Source organism: Ahaetulla prasina, chromosome 7 (genome assembly GCF_028640845.1).
Source record: "Ahaetulla prasina isolate Xishuangbanna chromosome 7, ASM2864084v1, whole genome shotgun sequence".
NCBI lineage: Eukaryota > Metazoa > Chordata > Lepidosauria > Squamata > Colubridae > Ahaetulla > Ahaetulla prasina.
The window spans coordinates 51,335,530-51,357,658 of NC_080545.1; positions in this window are offsets into that span (position 1 = coordinate 51,335,530).

The window sequence follows — 22,129 nt, forward strand, 5'->3', positions numbered from 1 at the left end:
TCTTGCACACAATCTGCAATGGTCTTTTTTCTCCCTTTTCTTTCCCATAAAAGCAACTACAGGGAGAAATATTGGGGTAATTTCCAGACTGAAGCTGGTCAAAAACCATTGTGTTGGCAGTGGTTTTTGAAATGATATGCTTCCCTTCCATCTTGAAGACCGGCAGTAAACACATAAAGAACAGTCTCTAGTCTCATAGTACTTGCTTCTTTAGTTTACCTATCAATCCATAAAACCTTTTCCTATGTTGCTATCATTGTCTCAATCATAAATTTTCAGCATTTTGCATAAGAAGGAATGTGCTGCTTCTTTGCCCTAAACCACACATACCATCTCACAAGTAACTATGAACATTTTCCAAAGCAGTTCCCTCTAACTCAGCATTATAAAGTTGCAGTTGAACATTATTGAGGAAACAAGATTAGTCTATTTAATACTGAAGTTATATATGTATGAATCTTTTGCTATAAAAAAGACTGAAAATTTAAATAAAGGCAAATGAAATGAATTTTTGTATCAAAGAAGGAACTAAATTGCTATTGAGTCTAAAAGTAATTGATTCTTGAAGCACTAAGAAGTACTAAGTCAGAGAGGTTTGTATGGAAAGAAAGAAAAAAAAGACCGCAGGGAAATTAACCAAATTACTTGCTTTGTCTTTTCTGCAAAAAGATGATCCAAAACAATTTACTCAGGAAACATATTAAATATTCTTTGTCCAGCAAAGGTGGCAAAAAGCATTGTACAACTAATAAAAGACAGCAACCTGAAAAGTAGCAGTTCAGGAGATCCAGGGAGTTCTTGAAAGATTCAACTGTGAATCTGCAAAACAAGCAAACAAATAAAAAGCTGAATGTATTCTTATCATTCGTCTTTATACAAGATAACTGAAGAGTGAGTCATGAAAAGCCAAAGGAACTATGGATCCCTGGGCATTTTATGTTATATTTTCAAAGAAAGCCACAATGACTTTTTAAGATGCCTTATATCAGGCTGTTGTAAATCAGGCTTAGGAAAGCGCTATTCAGCTGGCGCAAAGTCAAGCAGATAGAAAGCCCAACTGCTTCATTTTCCTATTTTTCAAAAATCAAGCTCAACTGGGCATGTAATGTAGAAACATGTTTGTGCTAAGAAACATTTCTTTTATCATGAGATACCTCTTCCAAGTCTAATTTATTAGAATCACATTCTCCTAGTCAATTTTGTTCACAGCAGGTGTCAGCCACTCCAGCTTCAGTGCTACATTTCTCATTCTCTGTCAGCTTGCATTCAGCTGCATTAAAATAACTAGAGGAGGCTAGAGGTTCAGTGACCCTATTCCAGTTATTCCTGCAGGTTGCTACAATATCATTTTATAACTAGAAAACAGTGTAGGGTTTACTGAATTTGACATGACATGATGCATTCTCTAAATCCCCCCCAATAAAGAGTTAACAGTTGTGATAGTACAATATGTGGCAAAGCCATTTTAAATTTATAACACATAAATTAATGTCAGATCTAATGCAATCATCTGTTGAAGATATCAGTAAGCTTAAAAAAAATCCTCTACAATATGGCCATAGTATAAATCGTATGTCTTCAGTTAATTTGAGAGACAACCTTTCACTCTGCTTAAATTCCAGAAAAGAAATTATTGAAATTATAATTGATTATTCTGCTGTAATGCCCACATGCTAGTAGAGAAAAATAGATGTTTTGAATTAGTGAGAGTTACATACTGTTTACTTATATTCCTATTCCATCATCTCTGCAATAGTTAAAAATGGTATACCAGGTACACTTTCTTTTTTATCCTTACAACAATGTGAAATAGGAAAGGAAGAGAGCCACTCAATGAAAGTCATTCAAGGGAATTTTATGATTAAGTGAAAATCAAACTTGGAATTATTCATGATTCAGCCAGCTGAATACCAGGCCAGGTGTAATTTCTGAATAATAGTTTTCAAAAGCAGCTGCTTGAAGTGTGCTTTACAGTAATCCATATGACAGGTGATTAAGACATGAGAGACTATGACAAGGATCTATTGGTCCAGAAAATGGTACAATTCCCACCTGAGCTGAACCTGTGCAAAAGACCTTTTGGCAAAAGCTGTCAAAGCAAGAGATTGAGTCCGGAAAGACCTCTGGACTCTAAAAGCTTCTGGGCATTGGGACAGCACAACCATTTGGTCTGTCAGGAATTAAGGCATATATCTAGATATTATCAGATCACCTAATGGGAGACAGTAAAATACCTGTCTGCCATTAGGTGACCTTGGGTGAGGCTGTTATAGGTATGAAATAGGAAAAGACTGGAGTTTCTCAAAATGTGGCAGAGACCTCAGCCTCTTTCGATTGTCAATACAACTGGAATCAATCATGAAAAAAGGAAAAGATCTATTTTTTAAAAAATTGTCTCTCTACTATCAAATCCCAAGTTTCTCCAGGTGGATATCCTGTTTGAAAGACCAGAAGGATTAAGCGAATTTTCCTATCATTCACAAACTGGATCATGCTGTCTCATTACTAAATTCTGGTCTGAAATCCAACTGAAAATAGTCCAAGTAATCCATTTCCTCCATTTCTCTGGAATGGTAGCTCAAGCACAACCTTTCCTCGAAGGGAAGGCTGGAAAATTGTTCAATATTATTTGAGCCATAGATGGTTTCTTGCAGAAGGAGTGTGATTTAAAGAAGAGGAGGAGGATTTCTTGGCCACAGAAAGGAATTTTGTGGGGATTTTTTCCCCTTTTTCCGTTAATATTTTGAAAACAATTAAAAAAATAAAATGATATCTATATAAAGCCTTTGGGTGAGAACATCCCTCAGTCTGGGATGAGGTGCCATCACTGCCATGATAACAATTGACTGTCTATCAAGTCTGGGATGACTAGGAAATGTCAGTGGCTGATGGCTTTGGGGACTTGAATAGGAAGGAACAATATCAGGCTGAACCCTGATAAAACTGAACAGCTGTGGGTGTTTAGAGTATTTGAATCAGGAAATGCTTCCTAAATTACCACTTCTGCTTTGGGGACTGATATGCACTTAGGGGATTGATTGATTGATTGATTGATTGATTTATCAACAAGTACAAGGAAACAAGTAACAGTATACACATAGACGGACATATGAAAAAAAATGGCACAAATAAAAGGATATAAATGGGCAAAACATAGCCATAAACACATAGAATGATTACATATAAATGGGGATAGTAGGACAAGGATGGTAGGCACGCTGGTGCGCTTATGCATGCCCCCTTAGGGATCTCTTAAGAAACATGAAACATCAACGGTAGACATTTAAGGTAAAAGGTATGGGGATTAGCAAGACTAACAACAGGATCAGGTAGACTGTTCCAGACATTTACTACTATATTGCAGATATCATATTTCCTACAATCAAGATTAGAGCGAATTACATTGAATTTGAATCTATTGATAGCCCTTGTGTTATTATGGTTGAAATTAAAGTACTCATTTACAGGTAGGACATTTTGGTAAATAATCTTATGAACTAAGCATAGGTCAAAACATAGACGGTGTAGTTCAAGGCTATCCAGACCTAAAATTTCAAGCCTGGTGATATAGAGAATTTTATTTCAAGCAGAAGATTTGAGTACTCTTCTAGTAAAATATCACTGGACCTTCTTTAATGTATTGATGTCTGAAATACAGTGAGGGTTCCAGGCAGGTGAGCAGTATGCAAGTATAGGTCTGGCAAAGGTTTTATATGCCCCAGTTTGAAGTATAGCATTACCAGAGAGAAAACTTTGTAAAATAATAATTGACAACTCTTAATGCCTTTTTTGCAATGATTTTATAGTGAGCTCAGGGACTTAGATCTTTTGAAGTGAGTACTCCTAGGTCCTTGACAGAGTGTGGGTCAGCTTTTAGATTGTTTCCAGCCAGAAAATATTTGATGTTCTTATTTCTATTGCCAATATGCAGGACTGAGCATTTGTTAGCAGAGATTTGGAGTTGCCAATTTTTTGACCATTCAGATACATAGTTAAGGTCATTTTGAAGGGTAATAGAGTTGTCTGTGGTGTTGAATAGTTTAATCCAAAGAGGACACCGCTGCTTATAATTTGATCACAAAGGTCGTTGATATAAAGCAGAAAGAGTATTGGACTTAGGACGCTGCCTTGGGGAACACCACTGTTAACAGTTGCAGGATTTGATAGGGCGCTGCTTATTTTGACCACTTGTTACCTGTTTGACAGGAACACAGCTATCCAATTATGCAGGGGTCCGGAAATGCCTTAATATTTTAGTTTCAGAAGTAGTTTGTCATGCACTACTGAATCAAAGACTTTACATAAGTTTGTGTAAATTTCATCTATTGCTTTGCCCTGGTTGAGTTGAGAGGTCCAGATATTTTTGCAGTGTATGAGTTGCAGATTATATGACAATTTTTTCCTGAAACCAAATTGTTTATCAGAAAGTAGGTTATTTGTCGCTAAGTGGAGGGTTATAGATTGGTTTATAATTCCATGATGTTACACATGACACAACAAAGACAGATTGGTCTATAATTCTCAACAAGGCTGGGGTCATCTTTTCTGAAGATAGGTATGACTGTTGCTAATGACCATATGTCAGGCAATGAGCTCATTCTAAAAGATACTTCATAGATGGTGCTTAGAGGTTCAGCTATGGTGGAGGAAAGCTTTTTAAGAAAGAAAGCACGTATTCCATCATGACCAATAGATAGAAATGGTGTGTAGTTAGTTTGTGTAGTGCCCTTATGATTGTATCTTCAGTAAAATTAATGTGGATTAGAACATTGCAATTGGATAAGGTACAACTAGGAATGAGGAGGAGATGTCATCGCTGCTGACGAAGATTGAACTGAAAAAAATGTTGAACAGATTAGCTTTAATGACATCATTGTTACAATCTTCACCATTTGGCCCTTTTAGAGGTGGAATTATTTTTGAGTCTTTAAGTTTGGCATTTATGAAATTATAGAAGGAACGATTGGATTTCGTGTGTAAAAACTCTTCCTCCTGTTTGCAGTGGTAATTGATACATTCTGTTTTTATTTGGTGGCATATGGATTTGTATCAGTTTTTGAAGCTAGCTACATAGCCAGGTTTTGTTTTTTTTGCCAAAGGTTTGGGTTTTTTTATTGGAGTTTCCTTATTGATATGGGTAATTTGTTCTTTTTGGCTTTGGATGTTACTAATGATACATATAGATTACTGACTCTTTGTACTTCAAGTAGAAAAGTGTTATAATAGTCTTCAACAGTGTTGCAGTCATTGAATAGGATTTGCCAATCTAGAATTGAAAGGTCGGCAGCTATGAGATTGTAATTTGCTTTTTTAAAGTTGTATTTAGGAGTCCTCTTATGAGATTCTTTGTATGGATGTAAATTTAGACAAAAGTCAATCATGCAGTGGTCATTGTTGGAAAAAGGTTCTTTGATATGAAGGTTATAAATTGTGTTTAAACTGTTGCAGAAGATTAGATCAAGGGACTTGTTGAATCTAGTGTTGTTAGTGTTGTTTTCTTGGGCTCACAGACCCTGCTCAAGAAACAGATAATAATTGTGACCAGAAAGGCTTTTGTTATTTCTTCTAGTGTGTCAGTTGTACCCATACCTGTACTGGGAGGTAGTGACTTATGCCTTAGTCACCTTGTATTTGGACTACTGCAATGTGCTGTGTTTCTGAAACTACAGGTGGCAGGAATGCAACACCAACTGCAATTATGACCCTGCCATGGTACATCCATATTGCATCTCTGATGCGTGAGCTTGCACAGGTTACAATAGGTTTCCAGGTGCAATTCAAGACACTGGCTATCTTCTATAAAGCCTTTTAGAGCATAGGGCCTGGTTATCTGAGGAATTACTTGTCTTCCATAGTTTCTTCCCATCCTATGTAATGTAGCAGAATTGAAGTGATCCAAGTTCCATGGATTAAACAGTGTTATCTGATAAGACGCAGCAGGTGGACCTGCTCTGTCAAAGCACCTGTTCTAAAATGACAAGCCTCCAAGAGATTCATATGGTCCCGAAACAGACTTATTTAAATAAACTCTTCCCCGGGTCTTGGGCTAATTGGAGTAGCAGAACCCTCATGATTTCTGAGTGTTTGTTATTACTTTTCCAGATTTTTTTTTCTGTGCTGTTCGGATAGTATTAACACTTTTATATTGTATACTGTTCAGAGTCACAATGGAGTGAGACAGCCTATAAATTTAATAAATAAATAAAATAGAAATTATAACCATTTTCCATAGTTTTATATAGGGAGTATGCCCTCTGTTATTAATAAAATTTAATTTATACCTACTATTTAGATGAGAGGCTGTATCCTAGTAGTAACAAATATGTTTTGCAAGCAAAAGTTGCCAAGTATAATCACTAATAATTTTAGCTATAATTAGAAAATACTATAATCTAAAAACCTGGGAAACTATGGCCTGATTATTATACATCTGACAATTCACCAGTTGATATTATTCTGCTAGATAAATGCTAGATCAATACTTTACATGCTTATTTGTCTCACATAGCTTGAGGATTCTTGTGTGTTAGAGTGTATCGGATTGCATCCAAGCCTTTAGGCATAATCTCACTAAGCTTAGTAGGGAATCTATCAAATATAAAAATGTTTCAGCAACAAAATGTTTCTACTTCATTTGTTAGTCAGAGATTAATCCAAAATGAAAACTACTTTGCAGCACAAATTAATGATGTGGTTTAATTTTTGTTTCATAATCTTTTTTAAAATTATTCAGCTTAGATATCTTGCTAAGTATACTGTGAATGGGCACCCAACGGATAGCATTTATTTATTTTACAGCTTAATGCAGATGATGCTTAAACCTTTAATAGTAAAGTCAGCACACTCTGGTTTATAAACGAAATAGCATTCATTACTATTGTTCAGGGTCAGAATAATATTAAAATTAAATAGCATCTAGATGCCATTTGTAGCACCTAGGTTCTATAAAAATTAGTGGAACGGGAATGAATAATTTGAAAGTCTCCTGATTTTATGATTTTCTTTCTTTTCTCTTTCTTTCCTTCTCCTCCATCCTGCTACTCCAAGTAGCAGAAATATAGATGGGTCAGCCAAAAGGAAATGTTTGTTTGAAATGGGTATTGTAGAAAATGCTTTTCTACAATACTCATCACCTCTCCAGAGAAGATATTTATTTTGTGTGTAACATACACAATTTCCTCTTTGGGGCTTTACGATTCCTAATTAATTATATAATCAATGTCCAGAAGCATCCCCCATTTTATTCAAAAGTATTGCAATGTGCAGCTTGGCTCTCTTTATGTTTACCAGGAATACATCCCCATTTATTTAATAGTACTTACTCCTAAAGGATCCAAAGGATTGCATGCATGTAACCCAATCTTAAATTAATATCTGTCACAAGCAGGGCTGTTAATAAATGTGGTTAAAAAAAAAGCCCAAAAACAAGGCTGCTGCTGCAAAAGTGTCATCAAAAATTTGCCTGTTGTTTTAATATGCAGGGACTACCAGCCACCAAAACTTCACTGACTGAAATTGGAGAAATACAGATCTTTTCTTTTGTAGATAGGGTTAGGTTTAGAGGTTAGAAGGTTAGCCATATGGAATAGCAGAAAGTAATATGGCAAAGAACATTCAACCCTACACAAGGGAAGGAGAAATTTAAAAATCACATAAATTAAAACTATGCTAAAATATTTCTCCAGTAATATTGTACTGCAAACTAGGGAATACAAAACATTTGCTAGACCAATTCTCGAATATAGCTCATCTGTCTGGAACCCCCACTGCACATCAGACATTAATACGATTGAGCAAGTCATGAGAAGAGTCTTCCATTCCTCTGTTCACAACAGAATACCTTATGCCACCAGGCTTGAAATTTTGGGCTTAGACAACTTAGAGCTACACCGCCTTTGGTCTGACCTAAATGTAGTACACAAATTATCTGCTACAACATCCTACCTGTCAATGACTATTTCAGCTTCAACCACTATTTCAGCTTCAACTACAACGATACAAATAGATACAAACTTAAGGTAAACCACTCCAGGTAAGGAGTGGTAAACTCGATTGCAGAAAATACGACTTCAGCAACAGAGTGGTCAGTGCCTGACTCTGTGGTTTCATCCCCAAATCCCCATAATTTTAACCTTAGACTGTCTACTGTTGATCTCACCCCATTCCTAAGAGGTCTGTAAGGGGTGTACATAAGTGCACCAATATGCCTACCGTCCCTGTCCTACTGTCCCCCATTTATTCGTATCCATTTCCTGTACTCATAATTGTGTGTATATTTATATCTGCTATCTTATACGTGCTTGACAAATAATAATAATAATAATAATAATAATAATAATAATAATAATAATAATAATAATAATAATAATAATAATAATACTTTTGTAGGATTTCTGTAGATTTTTCCAACAGACGGAAAGACACAGGTTTTTTTTTCTATTTTGAGCTTGTTTTATTCATATAGACTAGATAGAAAAGGATCTATCTATTACATGTTTCTTTATCACTTTGTAGCTTTCCTTGTGGCCCACATTTTACTTCAATTTGCTTGCCTCCCATAATGGAAATATTATAGATGTATAATCAACATCTACATACAATGAAACATGAGGTTAATGTACCCTGGTTTAATGGATTTGGGATACAATTCTTTTTGTGCAAAGTGAAGGTCAGATTGGAATCTAAATCTAAGTGATACCATTTATAACAATCACACATGTACCCATATCGTGAAAATCTACACAAATGGTGACATACAATTCAATTTAACTGAATTTTTGATTCATCGGATACTCTCCTGACTGACCCATTAAAATAAGGCTGTTCTGCATATCTAAAGTAAAATATATCATTAAAAGTTTTAAAGAGAACATAAAAGTTTGGCAAGAATATTTAAGATGTAACACAAACATATACAGGAATAAACAAAGAAAGAAAGAGAAAAAAAGAAAGGTGCAGAAAAAAAAGTTAAAAAGAAATAGAAAAGGTTTGGTCGGCAGCTCGGCGATTCGAATCCCTAGTGCTGCCGTGTAACGGGGTGAGCTCCCATTACTTGTCCCAGCTTCTGCCAACCTAGCATTTTGAAAGCACATAAAAATGCAAGTAGAAAAAATAGGGACCACCTTTGATGGGAAGGTAACAGCATTCCATGCGCCTTTGGCGTTGAGTCATGCCGGCCACATGACCACAGAGACGTCTTCGGACAATGCTGGCCCTTCGGCTTTGAAACGGAGATGAGCACCGCCCCCTAGAGTCGGCAACGACTAGCACATATGTACAAGGGGAACCTTTACCTTTACCTTATCATTTGTTTAGTGATAGTTTGAAATTACAGCAGCACTGAAAAATAGTGACGACCTGTCCTCACACTTATGACCATTACAACATCCCCGTTATCATATTATCAGAATTTGAGCACTCCATTTATATTCCATGTTAAGCATTTGTACTCCATAATAAAGTCAAATATTTAGTAAAGAATTTGTAACCATCCTTTTCAGATTCCTATTGCGTCTGTTGTTATTTTTAATGTCATCTCTTCTAACATCTCCATTTAAATATCTGCCAACTCTTAAATTTTGTATAGAAACTCTTTTGTCTTTTGAATAGAATTCAAATGAAATACTGTTATTTAATTTAAAAATCTCCCCTTGAAATGGGATATTTTTCTGCCTCAATCTTTCAGTCATGAAAAAATATTCTTACATAGGTCTAATGGAATAATTATATATTTATTATCAATTTTAGTCTAGTATTAAAATGGTATTGGAAAACTTTGCTTTAGCTGCTCTTGCCTTCTGGCCGCTCTTCTCATGTGTACATTAGGTACAGGCTCCTCCTATTCTTCTGCTTCACTATTGTCAGCCTCTGGAGGCTCTGGAGTCCGCACATCACTCCCCAATGGCCCTGCCCCACCTCTGCCTCCGAGTCCTCATCCGGGCCTTCCACAGCCTCCAGGATTGGCCCATTGCTGTCTGACTCCATTGCCAGCTCTGAAGGCTGCTGGTGGACCACAACAAACATCCCTTGGAACATTTCTTCCAAATCTTGAATTTATTCCATAAACTTTATTTATTTTTGACTTTGCATTCAATTCTTCAAAATCCACCCAAATTGCCAAAGCTTTTATAATATTTTATTGAATATTTTTATCAAAAACCTCTGGAATAGATCTAAAGCCTGGAGAAGATTTCTGCATCACTGTATGTCAGGGAATGTATGTGTCTGTCATTCAGAGTTGTTTACATAGCTGTTATATTTTGAGTATAAGACGCACCTTTTCTCCCAAAAAAACAGGGTGAAAATCTGGGTGCATCTTATTCCCGAATGTAGCCCCACCCAGCTTCTCAAACAGAGGTTTCAGAGGCTGAAAGAAGCTTCAGAAAAGAAGCCCCCAAATAGAGCTTCAGAAAAGAAGCTCCCAGACAGAGCTTCAGAGGCTTTTTTTCCTGAAGTTCTGTTTTGGAGGCTTTCAGAGGCAGAAAAATGTTTTTTCTGAAACAGAGTTTCAGAGGCAGAAAAAAAGCAATAAAAAGCAAGGCAGAGAGCTCACAACCAAGGAACCTGTTGTTAAAATTCACCTCTGGGAACAACTGATTAGGGGTATTCCGGGAGTCCAATCCACCTGCCAACCAGCTTTTTTCTTATTTTCCTCCCCAAAATCTAAGGTGCATTTTATATTCCCGTGTGTTTTATACTCCAAAAAATACGGTATGTGTCTGTGAAATTAACATTCTGGCTCAAACAACAAAGCCTAGAAAACATAGTCAGATTGACCATGCAGGGCACGCATTTCCACACAACATGTAGTTGAGATTTGGGAAGTGTGCATATTGGCCTTCCTGCAACCTTCTGCAACCTAAACTTACCCATCAACCCCTTCACAGTGTAAATATGCATCAATGCCTACACACAGTTGCAGACAAGTCCAAATTAAGACTTAATTTCAAACAGAATTATTTCTATCTCAACTCCCATATAGCCTGATTATCTAATTCCAATTGTCTATCTGTAATTTTTGTCTTATGTTCCAAAATTTCCAGTTTTACACAGACTCTTCCATTTTTAACTTATTCTTTCATCTCAACTTTCATATTTACAAGTCTTTCATCTATTCTTTTTTCAAAAGCTGAAAAATTTAGTCTCAAGTGACTCAGTTTACTGCCAAGATGGTCAAACATTTTCTGAAGTAAATCTGATGTAATTCTTCTCTCTGTAGGCTGTTCTAATGATCTCCTCCTTCTGTCCACACATGCAATGTTCTGAGTTGTTGCTATTATACTGTGATCCAAAAGTGAAAGTGTCTCAAACAAGGAAAAAGAAAAAAAATACCCCCTCTTTTTTCCTTTTTTATTTTTCTATCCCTTGATGCTTTCACTCACAGGCACACAACGTACTCATACACTTATACACTCATACACTTATCTTTTGTTTTGCAAAATTTTAATAATAAACAGGAAATATTCCCACAAAGGATCAATTTACTTTCCTAATTTAATTATAATTTATTCCAAAGTACTTTCATTAAAAATAATCTTTTAAAAATAACTATCCCCTTTGTCCACTTTCAAACTTTCTTAAATCATCTCCATGTTAAGCTTTTTACAAAAAAAAAATAGCCTCTAAGTCCTTAAAACTTCCTTTAATTTCTAATCAAGAAACACTTAGATGGCCCAGCCAACCAACAGTATCTATTGCAGCAAAGTAACATACAGAATCAAGAGTTTATGACTATATCCTCAGAGTAATGAATGACAGAGTCAGCTGAATTAAACAATTATCCTAGTGGCTTAGAAATGGGAATGGGATGCCTCCAAAGATTTAAACAAAATGTAATGTGCTGGAAAACACATAAGGACATTTTTTCAACACTAGTCCATATATAAGTCTTTTCATGCATTTAACTCCCAAATAAACCATTGCTGGGGAAATCTATATTACAGTAATATCCTGAACCCCTCCAGCATTATGTATTATGTCTTGTCTTCAATATTCATTTTCATAATATTGAAATGAAGATGTTCTGTAAGAACAGTAACAAAACAAATCTCTTGAGCTCTAAATAGGATCCTGAAATCCTTTGAAGTCTTGGTGATGAAAAATGCTTTGTTTCTCATGAATGCCTATGAGCTTTCATTTGTTCAACTGTCCTGTAAGAGAATCTTATCCTATTGTTGAATGAGCACTTAGAAACTTTTCAGTAAATTAGCTTATTCAAAATACCCTTCTGTATCTCTCTCTGTCTTAGTTTTACTTATGTCTCTAGCTCCTTAAATTCATTTCTTCTTGCGCATTATATCTGGCACATACTTTTGCTAACAATGAAAAGGGAAATTGTTCTTTCATTTGATTTGAGATGGTAAGCTGCCATGTTTTCTACTCCATTTTCCAGGAAACTGAAAAGTTTTGCTTGTACACTAACAGCAAATGTAGATATTGGAGAAATAATCAGTCATTATGGATTATGTTCACAGATCAGGACCCTAAAGTAATATGCTTGCTGATTTGTGCTCTCCTGAGAAGAGAAACAAACACAACTTTTCATACAGGGTGACAGAGATCTAGCTGCAGGAGGAATGATCTATTTATATGACAAAGTAAAGAACTAAACTATACATTTGCAAAGTCAAACAACAACCTTGAAGCGAACTACTATAAACAACTATCACTAATAATACTAAAACAGTAATTTTAATATGAGCAGGTTTTAGTCTTTTGCAGAGATATATTAACCAAAAGACTGCCACTGAGTAATTTAGATATTAAAAAGTTAATAGTGCTTTAAGAGACCCTCACTGATTCTCTTTAATACATAGTCTACCATCAACATCTCCCAGGTTTGTAAAATGCTGTTGAACACAGGGAGCACTCTTGAAATAATTATTTTTCAAGGAGAGTTGAGAATACACCATAATTACTCAATAGAGTTTGGAAGTAACTATGTAAAACTTCCTGCTGAAAACTATTCCTACTCAAGTGAAACATTTAACAATCAGAATTATCACATTTTATCTCACTGGAACCAAGAGGGAGAGAGGCTGCTCATCATTCCTTCTTTGTCAAAACATAAACGTAAGGATATTGCATAACATTGATTGATATATGCAATGTGCTAAGTTTTTAAATATTCCTGCTCCCAGAAATGAGCCATATGTGATTTTGTTGCAAGATAGGCACTTGTTGAAAATATTTTTACTCATCATTGAGATCTTGATGACATTTGCACTGCATATATCTATTGTTATACAATGTGATGCTATATATTATTAGATTATATGTGATTCACTTATTTGTCATTTTTCATTGTGCATACCTGGAGAGGTGTTGTATTAGGGGTATCAACATTAAACAATCACTAAAATGTCCAGTATAGTACAATAAAAAATATTCATAATACATAAATGAATAATGATCTAAGAAAACAGACAAGAGTGTCTACCACTGGGATTCATTTTGAGCAATTTTATGCCTTTCTGTTTCTATTTCTGTAGGTTCACCGTACAGAGCTTAGTAATCTGACATAAAAATTTTATTGTTTTCCTTTTACCATTTTCTTCTGAATCAGGAAATGAAATCTTATATCTTGCATCAACCTTATAACTCTGCCCCATACAAACGTATTTGCTGATATTGATTATATAGGAATGCCTTTTTAAAAATCTTCATTCCATTTCCTGTATTCTTCTTCCACATCTGATGTTTCAATGTATTCTTAAATGTTTCTTTAGGCCATCTTTTTTATAGCCTCGCAAGGAAATGAATAAATGTGGGGAAGCTATTATATCAATGTTGCTGCAATGCCAACAGGTGCCAAAGCTGCTAATTTGGGATTTAGGAATCCCTTGCCTGCATTTAGGAAATGACCCAGATTGTTTGGTGCCTCCAGCCTTCAATTCCAAAGTGATCGATAAGAAACTGTACAACAAATTTTATTACTTTTTTGGGGGGGTCATTACAATATTATTATGAATATCAGAGAAGGGATTTGTTGGAAAAGCCAAGTGCTGTGAGAAAATGACCAATCTGAAAATGACAAAGGTGGACATCTTTTCTTTAAGAAAATATTATGAGCTATGGAAGCTCAAGTGAGAACTTTATCACAATTTTCATGAAAAGCCCATGTAAAAACCCTGAGTATTATTCAAATGTGCAATATTTATTTTTATTTATTTATTTATTTTGTCACAACAGTATATATAAGCATTGACATGTAACAACTTATAATATATAAGCATATATATGAGCATAAGTATGTAATAACTATATTAATTAGATATAATGAAAGGGAATAATAGGACAGGAACCGTAGGCATGTTTGTGCTCTTAGGCATGCCCCTTGCAGACCTCTTGGGAATGGGGTGAGGTCAATGGTAGAAAGTTTTTGGATAAAGCTTTTGGGATTTTGAGAAGAGACCACAGAGTCAGGTAGTGAGTTCCAAGTGTTAATAACTCTGTTACAGAAGTCATATTTTCTGCAATCAAGATTGAAGCGGTTTACAATTATTTATTTATTTATTTATTAAATTTCTATACCGCCCTTCTCCCGAAGGACTCAGGGATTTAAGTTTAAATCTATTGTTTGCTCTTGTATTGTTGCGATTGAAGCTGAAGTAGTCTTCAACAGGAAGGACATTGCAATAGATGATTCTATGAGTTAAACACAGGTCCTGTCAGAGGCGGCGGAGTTCTAAGTTTTCTAAACCCAGGATTTCAACCTGGTGGCATAAGGTATTTTGTTGTATTCAGAGGAGTGGAGAACTCTTCTTGTAAAATATTTCTGGACACGTTCAATTGTATTGATGTCTGAAATGTGGTATGGGTTCCAGACAGCCGAGCTGTATTCAAGAATTGGTCTAGCAAATGTTTTATATGCTCTGGTTTGTAGTGTAGTGTAGTGTAGTGTAGTGTTTTTGAAAAAGAAGCTACGCAATTCTCAGGTTCTGTATCCTAAAGAAAAGCATACTCTTTAAATTGGCCCCATTTGAGATAGGCATTGTAATGCAAACTTCAGAAAAAGAGTAAGGAATACTAAGCAGAAGAAATTAAAGACAAGACATGAAATAGAAAAAAAGGAAAGGAAATAAAGCTAAATCTAATTTATACATTATTCACTATACCTGCCCATGCTTTCTTAATATCATTGTTTCCATCTTAAGTCTAATGCCTCTAATGAAGCATTCATTACATAAATACATAAAACAATAAAAATATCTCTATATTTTTATCTCTATATTTATATCTTTTAACAGTTCTTTGCTCTCTTTAATTGCATTTTTTGCACCTTTCTTTAGATACATTATACATTATCTTTTAATCGCTTGCATATTCTTGTATTTATTTTTTCCCTCATTCATAGTCTTTTCCATTTCATCATTCTACTAAGCTTCCTTTTTCATATTTCCCACAAAAGTCACTCCAGACACTTTGGTGGCATTCTGTAATTCTTTTCACCCAGTTCCTGTAAGCTTTTACATCCTCTTCCTCACATCCACTGTCTATACATTCTGTGTGAAGTTAGTCCTTTTTCATTCAAGTTTTATGATTCCTACTTGAGAAATAATTCTTCTTTCATGTTTATCATATTTATTTCCTTTACCTCCATGTTCATGTCTTCTTGAGAACCACTTTTAAACTATCCAATAAGTCGGTCATGCAGTCAGAATCTCTTATTATCCTGGCATCCTTCACTAATTCTCTCACAATCTTTCATCATAGAAATTAAGACAACCATCCTGTTCCTTTCCATGTATATTTACTTAATATATGTAATAAACAAACCTTTTTAAGCAGATAATTACCAGTTATGACTCATTTCATAGTATTCATTTATTTTTTTTCCTAAGTCTACATTTACATCTTTCCTGGTCAATACCTGATATGCCCACAGATAATAGTCTCCATCACCATAATTTTGATCAGTCAAGGCTTTCACAAAATACTTGTTAAAAAGACTGAGAAGATATAGAGGAGGTTTTGATATACAACATATCTAATAATAATATTATGCTAATAATAAGTATCAGTCAGGTTCTCATATTTTGCTTTGTGTGCCATAAAAGCTATCAAACTTAGATTTATTCCAAGCATTTATTTATTTATTTATTTATTTTATTTATTTATTCGTCGTAACAATATATACAAGTATAACATAGAGGATTATATAATATATAAACATATATATGAGGAGAAACAAGGTACTATAAACACATATATATATAGGGGAAGAAACAATAGGACAGGAACGGTAGGCACATTTGTGCTCTTATGCACGCCCCTTAGAGTCCTCTTAGGAAAGTGGTGAGGTCAACCGTGGATAGGTTTAGAGTAAAACTTTTGGGGTTATGAGAAGAAACCACAGAGTCAGGTAATGCATTCCAAGCATATATAATTCTGTTACAGAAATCGTGTTTTCTGCAATCTAAACTGGAGCAGTTGACATTGAGTTTAAATCTGTTGGTAGCTCTTGTGATATTGTTATTGAAACTAAAAAAGTCATTAACAGGAAGGACATTACAACGGATGATTTTATGAGCTAAACCCAGGTCCTGTCGAAGGCGACGAAGTTCCAAGTTTTCTAGACCCAGGATATCAAGTCTGGTGGAATAAGGTATTTTATTGGTTTCGGAGGAGTGGAGAACTCTTCTTGTAAAATACCTTTGGACACGCTCAACTGTGTTGATATCAGATATATGGTATGGGTTAATAGCATTATTAACCCATATATAATATATTAACCCAATATAATTATTAACCCAATATAATAGCATTCTCAAGCTATTCTAAGAAAGCTGGATTTATAAATTAGAAACAATCCTGCAAGCAAACATTTATTATTCACATCCCACCCAATTAAGTGGTGCATGCAGTGTACTGACATAAACATAGGATGAGTTATCAGAGGTTGAAAATTAGAGCCTGACTTAATTTCCTTTTCTTCTGCTGCTATATGGATGAAAGTTTTAAAATAAAAACAATAAGTTAACAGCCATCAAAATAATTATGCATAAATCATAAGCTGTGCTCTCTAATTCATGTCCCATTAAGACTTTCATGACAAAGACTCCCCTTTGCATTATTGTCCCAGGATTTTGACCAATGGAAATTGTTTTGCTTGTCTACTAAGGGCTATAGAATATATGGAAAAGCTATATTTAGATTTTCCACATAGGTATCTACGAACTAGTTTTTTATTAGAAACATGGAAATACATAATACAATGTGAAATACAAGCTTAGTCCAAACCATTTGTTAACACTGCATTCAGATTTCAGGCAGTATTTGTAAAGCAATCATTTTCTTTGCCTTGTGAATCAACATGTTGCAATCTCATAAAGAAAATAGTGGAGTACTTTCTTTTTGATGTGCTATTACATTTCACCATATGATTCCTATCAATGCTTGATTAAAGTCTTCTAATGAACAACTTATTGATCCCTCTCCTATGCTATCATTGCTTTCAGTTTTCAGTCACAGGGATTTTATAGATATCTAGTGTCAACTAGATTAATCATGGGGATGCACACAATAAATCAAAACTTCATTTCATAAAAATGAATCATGTTGCTCTTTTCTTTTCACATAGTTAATAAAAAGAGCAAGACTTCAGATTAACTATTAGGAAGAAACCTGAGCACCAGATATTTTAGCAGTCTAAGAAAAACATCAGCTAATTCACACTAAGAGAAAACTAAAATCATTACCTACATGAAGATATTTGCTATAATAATAATATGCAATAATGCAATATTTAGGCCCTATGATGGATGTAGTATTATATTACATTGTTTTGCTATTTACAATGCATTCACATGTAAATTCCTAATTGATCAATTATAGCATGCCTTATGGGGAAGCAGCCTTTCAAGATTGCCTAAAACTTCATATATATTTTTTCAAATCAAATCAATGAAAAACTTAGACTGCACACTTATAGGTTCTCTAATAGTTGATCAAAGACTGTTCAGGTTTATAGTAAGGAAATTCAAGCTAATATGACTATGCTGTGTTTTAGTGTTTTTCATGCATTAATAACTTTTGAATGTCTAATAAATTATGAAAAGGAATCAACCCTCTATGATCTTTCTGATTGGATGTTTGATACTCAATCTAATCATTTATTGCTATGGATCTCAAATTGATTTGAAATATTAATTATACCAATTATACTATATATACAAACATATTCTATCTTTCTTTCATACTGCCTTGTCAAAAACATTGCTTAAGCCTCAGTAAAAATCAAAAGAAGTAACAGATGCCAGTGCCATCTGCACATTCTTCCCAATTCATGTTGAGGGACAAAATTCCATACGTTTTCTTAAGTGGTACTTGACAATCACCAAGTTATGTTTACATTTCTCAATCTCAACATTTAGAGATTTAATGAATCCAGAGTTACAAAAAATAACTGGGATTGTGGCTTGAAATGACTGTATTGAAACAGAGGACTAATTTGTCACTTCCACAAATAAATCCCCTTAGCAGATAAAAGCATCGAAACTACAATCAGCTTTGAATATTTCATATGCTACTTGGTTGCTTATTTAGCTCTTAAAATGAACTTTCAGCAAATACATTTTCTTTAACTAAAATATTCTTTTAATTCCCTTTGTCTATGCAACATGCAATTTCAAAGGATTTATGGATAATATCATGATCCCAAATCTGGTTAATCTAATTACCAAAGTATTAACCATCTCCTAAACATAATAATGTGAGTTCAATAAATACTTGCATATCCCTTTTTATTTTATATCTGTCGACATGCCTATTGATTGAGTTCGCAAGCTTGGATCAGTATGCATATGCAAGAAGAAAAGCAATTGGAAGGGGTGAGTTTATTTTTTTTTTAAAAACGTAAAACGCCAGTTTGTTTGAATGTTTTTCCTTTGAGAAGCCAATTGTTCTTTTGTTATTTTATTGGTTCCTGCTGTTATTAATTTTGTATTCCATTCAGAGTCTTAATGGAATAGGGCAGAGGGAGGAAGGAAAGAAGGAAAGAAGGAAGAAAGGAAGGTACATGTACCTGTGCCTGTCAGTATCTAGATGGAATAGAATAGGCTAAAACAACCAACAAGATGGAGGTCTTGTTTCTTAATCAATACTGTCCATCAATACCACTGTTAACTGTATGGGTAGGTGCTATCTCTGAAGAAGCAGGTTTATGGTTCTATATTCACAATTACTACTACAATAGATGAAACCCATGTTTGGAGCAATCTTTGCCCATGTTTAGCTGGTGTACCAGTGGCAAACTTAATCTGGTGAAAGATGTTACTTATTATCATTATATTATTACTACCCAGTTTAGACTATTGCCAAGCATTTTGCCTGGGGCTGCTTTTAAAAAATTTCAGAAGCTGCAGTTAGCCCACCTCTCTGTGCTATCTGGCACCAATTACTGGGAGCATATTACACCTATGCTGCAGGCCAAGTAGTTCTACCAGTTAGTTTCTGGGTATAAATAAAGTATTCTGGGTATAAATAAAGGGCCCATAAAGCCATTTATGGCTAGGCTCATAACTCTCATCTGCCTGCTCCAACCAAAATCAGTTCAATCTCTTATGTCATCTAGGGAGAAATTATTCCTTGCACAATGTCTGTGGAGATTCTCAATCACTCCTTGCACATCATTTCTTCTCAGCATCAGTGCCAGTTCTTTGGAACAGACACAGGTTGAAGTTCAGTCTTCCCCCACCCACAGAAAGAAATCATAAACATACTGAACCCTTCCAGATAGCATTCTAATAAAACCAGATGTTTTGGGGTTTATTCTGTTATTATTGAGATTTGATCTGATATCTATTTTTACTCATACCATGGGTTTAAATTGAAAGTCATCAAAGGTGAAATTTATTGAAGAAAGATGTCAGTGCAATCAATCATCTGCTTATTTGTTTATGGCACTTACATGTATTTCATACTGTTACAGCGCTGACTTTAAAAGTATGTTAATATTATGGCCAAGATACTTCTGAAGATATGGATTAAAGTTATGTATTAGAATAGAATAGAATAGAATAGAATAGAATAGAATAGAATAGAATAGAATAGAATAGAATAGAATAGAATAGAATAGAATTTTTTATTGACCAATTCTAGAATAAAAATTTTTATTGACCAAGTGTGATTGGACACAAGGAGGAATTTGTCTTGGAGCATATGCTCTCAGTATACATAAAAGAAAAGATACCTGCATCAAGGTACAACATTTACAACAATTATATTAAATCTAATATACTACAAATGAAATAGAAACATTTATTTATATCTGTATAAATATTTATTTATTTACTTATTTATATTTTTCACATTTCTGAACCCCCATCTCTCTCATTTATATCCCTCCTTTACTATTTTTATAAACAACTCAAATTGGTGAACATATCTAATACTCCTTCCTGCTCCTGTTTTCCCCATAACAATAATCCTATCAGATGACGGGCTGAGAGAGTGCTGGCCCAAGGTTACCCAGTTGGCTTTCATGGCTTAGGTGGGCCTAGAAGTCACAGTTTTCTGGTTTTTAGCCTGGTGCCTTACCCATGAGATGTAAAAAAGATGTTGAGACTCTAGAAAGAGTGCAGAGAAGAGCAACAAAGATGATTAGGGGACTGGAGGCTAAAACATATGAAGAACGGTTGCAGGAACTCGGTATGTCTAGTTTAATTAAAAGAAGGACTAGGGGAGACATGATAGCAGTATTCCAATATCTCAAGGGTATTGCCACAAAGAAGAGGGAGTCAAACTATTCTCCAAAGCACCTGAGGGTGGAACAAGAAGCAATGGGTGGAAACTAATCAAGGAGAGAAGCAACTTAGAACTAAGGAGAAATTTCCTGACAGTTAGAACAATTAATAAATGGAACAACTTGCCTGCAGAAGTTGTGAATGCTCCAACATTTAAGAAAATGTTGGCTAACCATTTGTCTGAAATGGTGTAGGGTCTACTGCCTGGGCGGGGGGTTGGATTAGAAGGCCTCCAAGGTCCCTTCCAACTCTGTTATTATTATTATTAAACTGGATATATGCATGCAAATGAACGTATTACATACCCTGAATGGAAATAGTTAGCTCTGCCTGGAACATCACTTTTTCTGGTTTTATTTTATTATATTCATTTCTAGAATTGTCAAACTTATAAATATTCCTTCATAATAGCAATAAGTATATTGGTTTATGAAGGGATACAGCGGCTCAGTGGCTGCTGATCTTGTCGATCAAAAGAATATTTAAGATGTAACACAAACGTATACAGAAATAAACAAAAAAAAGAGAAAAAAAGAAAAGTGCAGAAAGAAAAGATAAAAAGAAATATTTATTTATTTATTTATTTATTTATCATATTTATATACCGCCCTATCTCCCTAGGGACTCAGGGCGGTTCACAGGCAGATAAAAATACATATAAATACAGGATAAAATAACAATTAAAAAAACTTATTCTACATAGCCCGATTATATTAAAAAACCATATCCATAATAAAACCCATTAAAACCAATAAAAACCAATATAAAATTTAAAATCTACTCCAGTCCTGCACAAGTAAATAGATGTGTTTTAAGCTCGCGGCGGAAGGTTCAGAGGTCCGGGAGTTGACGAAGTCCTGGGGGGAGTTCGTTCCAAAGGGTGGGAGCCCCCACAGAGAAGGCCCTTCCCCTGGGTGTCGCCAGACGGCACTGCCTAGCTGACGGCACCCTGAGGAGTCCCTCTCTGTGAGAGCGCACGGATCGGTGAGAGGTATTCGGTCGCAGCAGGCGGTCCCGTAAGTAACCCGGCCCTATGCCATGGAAAGGTTTGGTTGGAAGAAAAGGTTTGGTTGGAAGATCAGCAGTTCGAATCCCTAGTGCCACATAATGGGGTTAGCTCCCATTACTTGTCCCAGCTTCTGCCAACCTAGCAGTTCGAAAGCACATAAAAATGCAAGCAGAAAAAATAGGAACCACCTTTGGTGGGAAGGTAACAGCTTTCTGTGTGCCTTTGGCATTTAGTCATGCTGGCCACATGACCATGGAGACGTCTTCAGAAAGTGCTGGCTCTTCGGCTTTGAAACAGAGATGAGCACCGCCCCCTAGAGTCAGGAACGACTAGCACATATGTGTGAGGGGAACCTTTACCTTTATCTTTATATTGG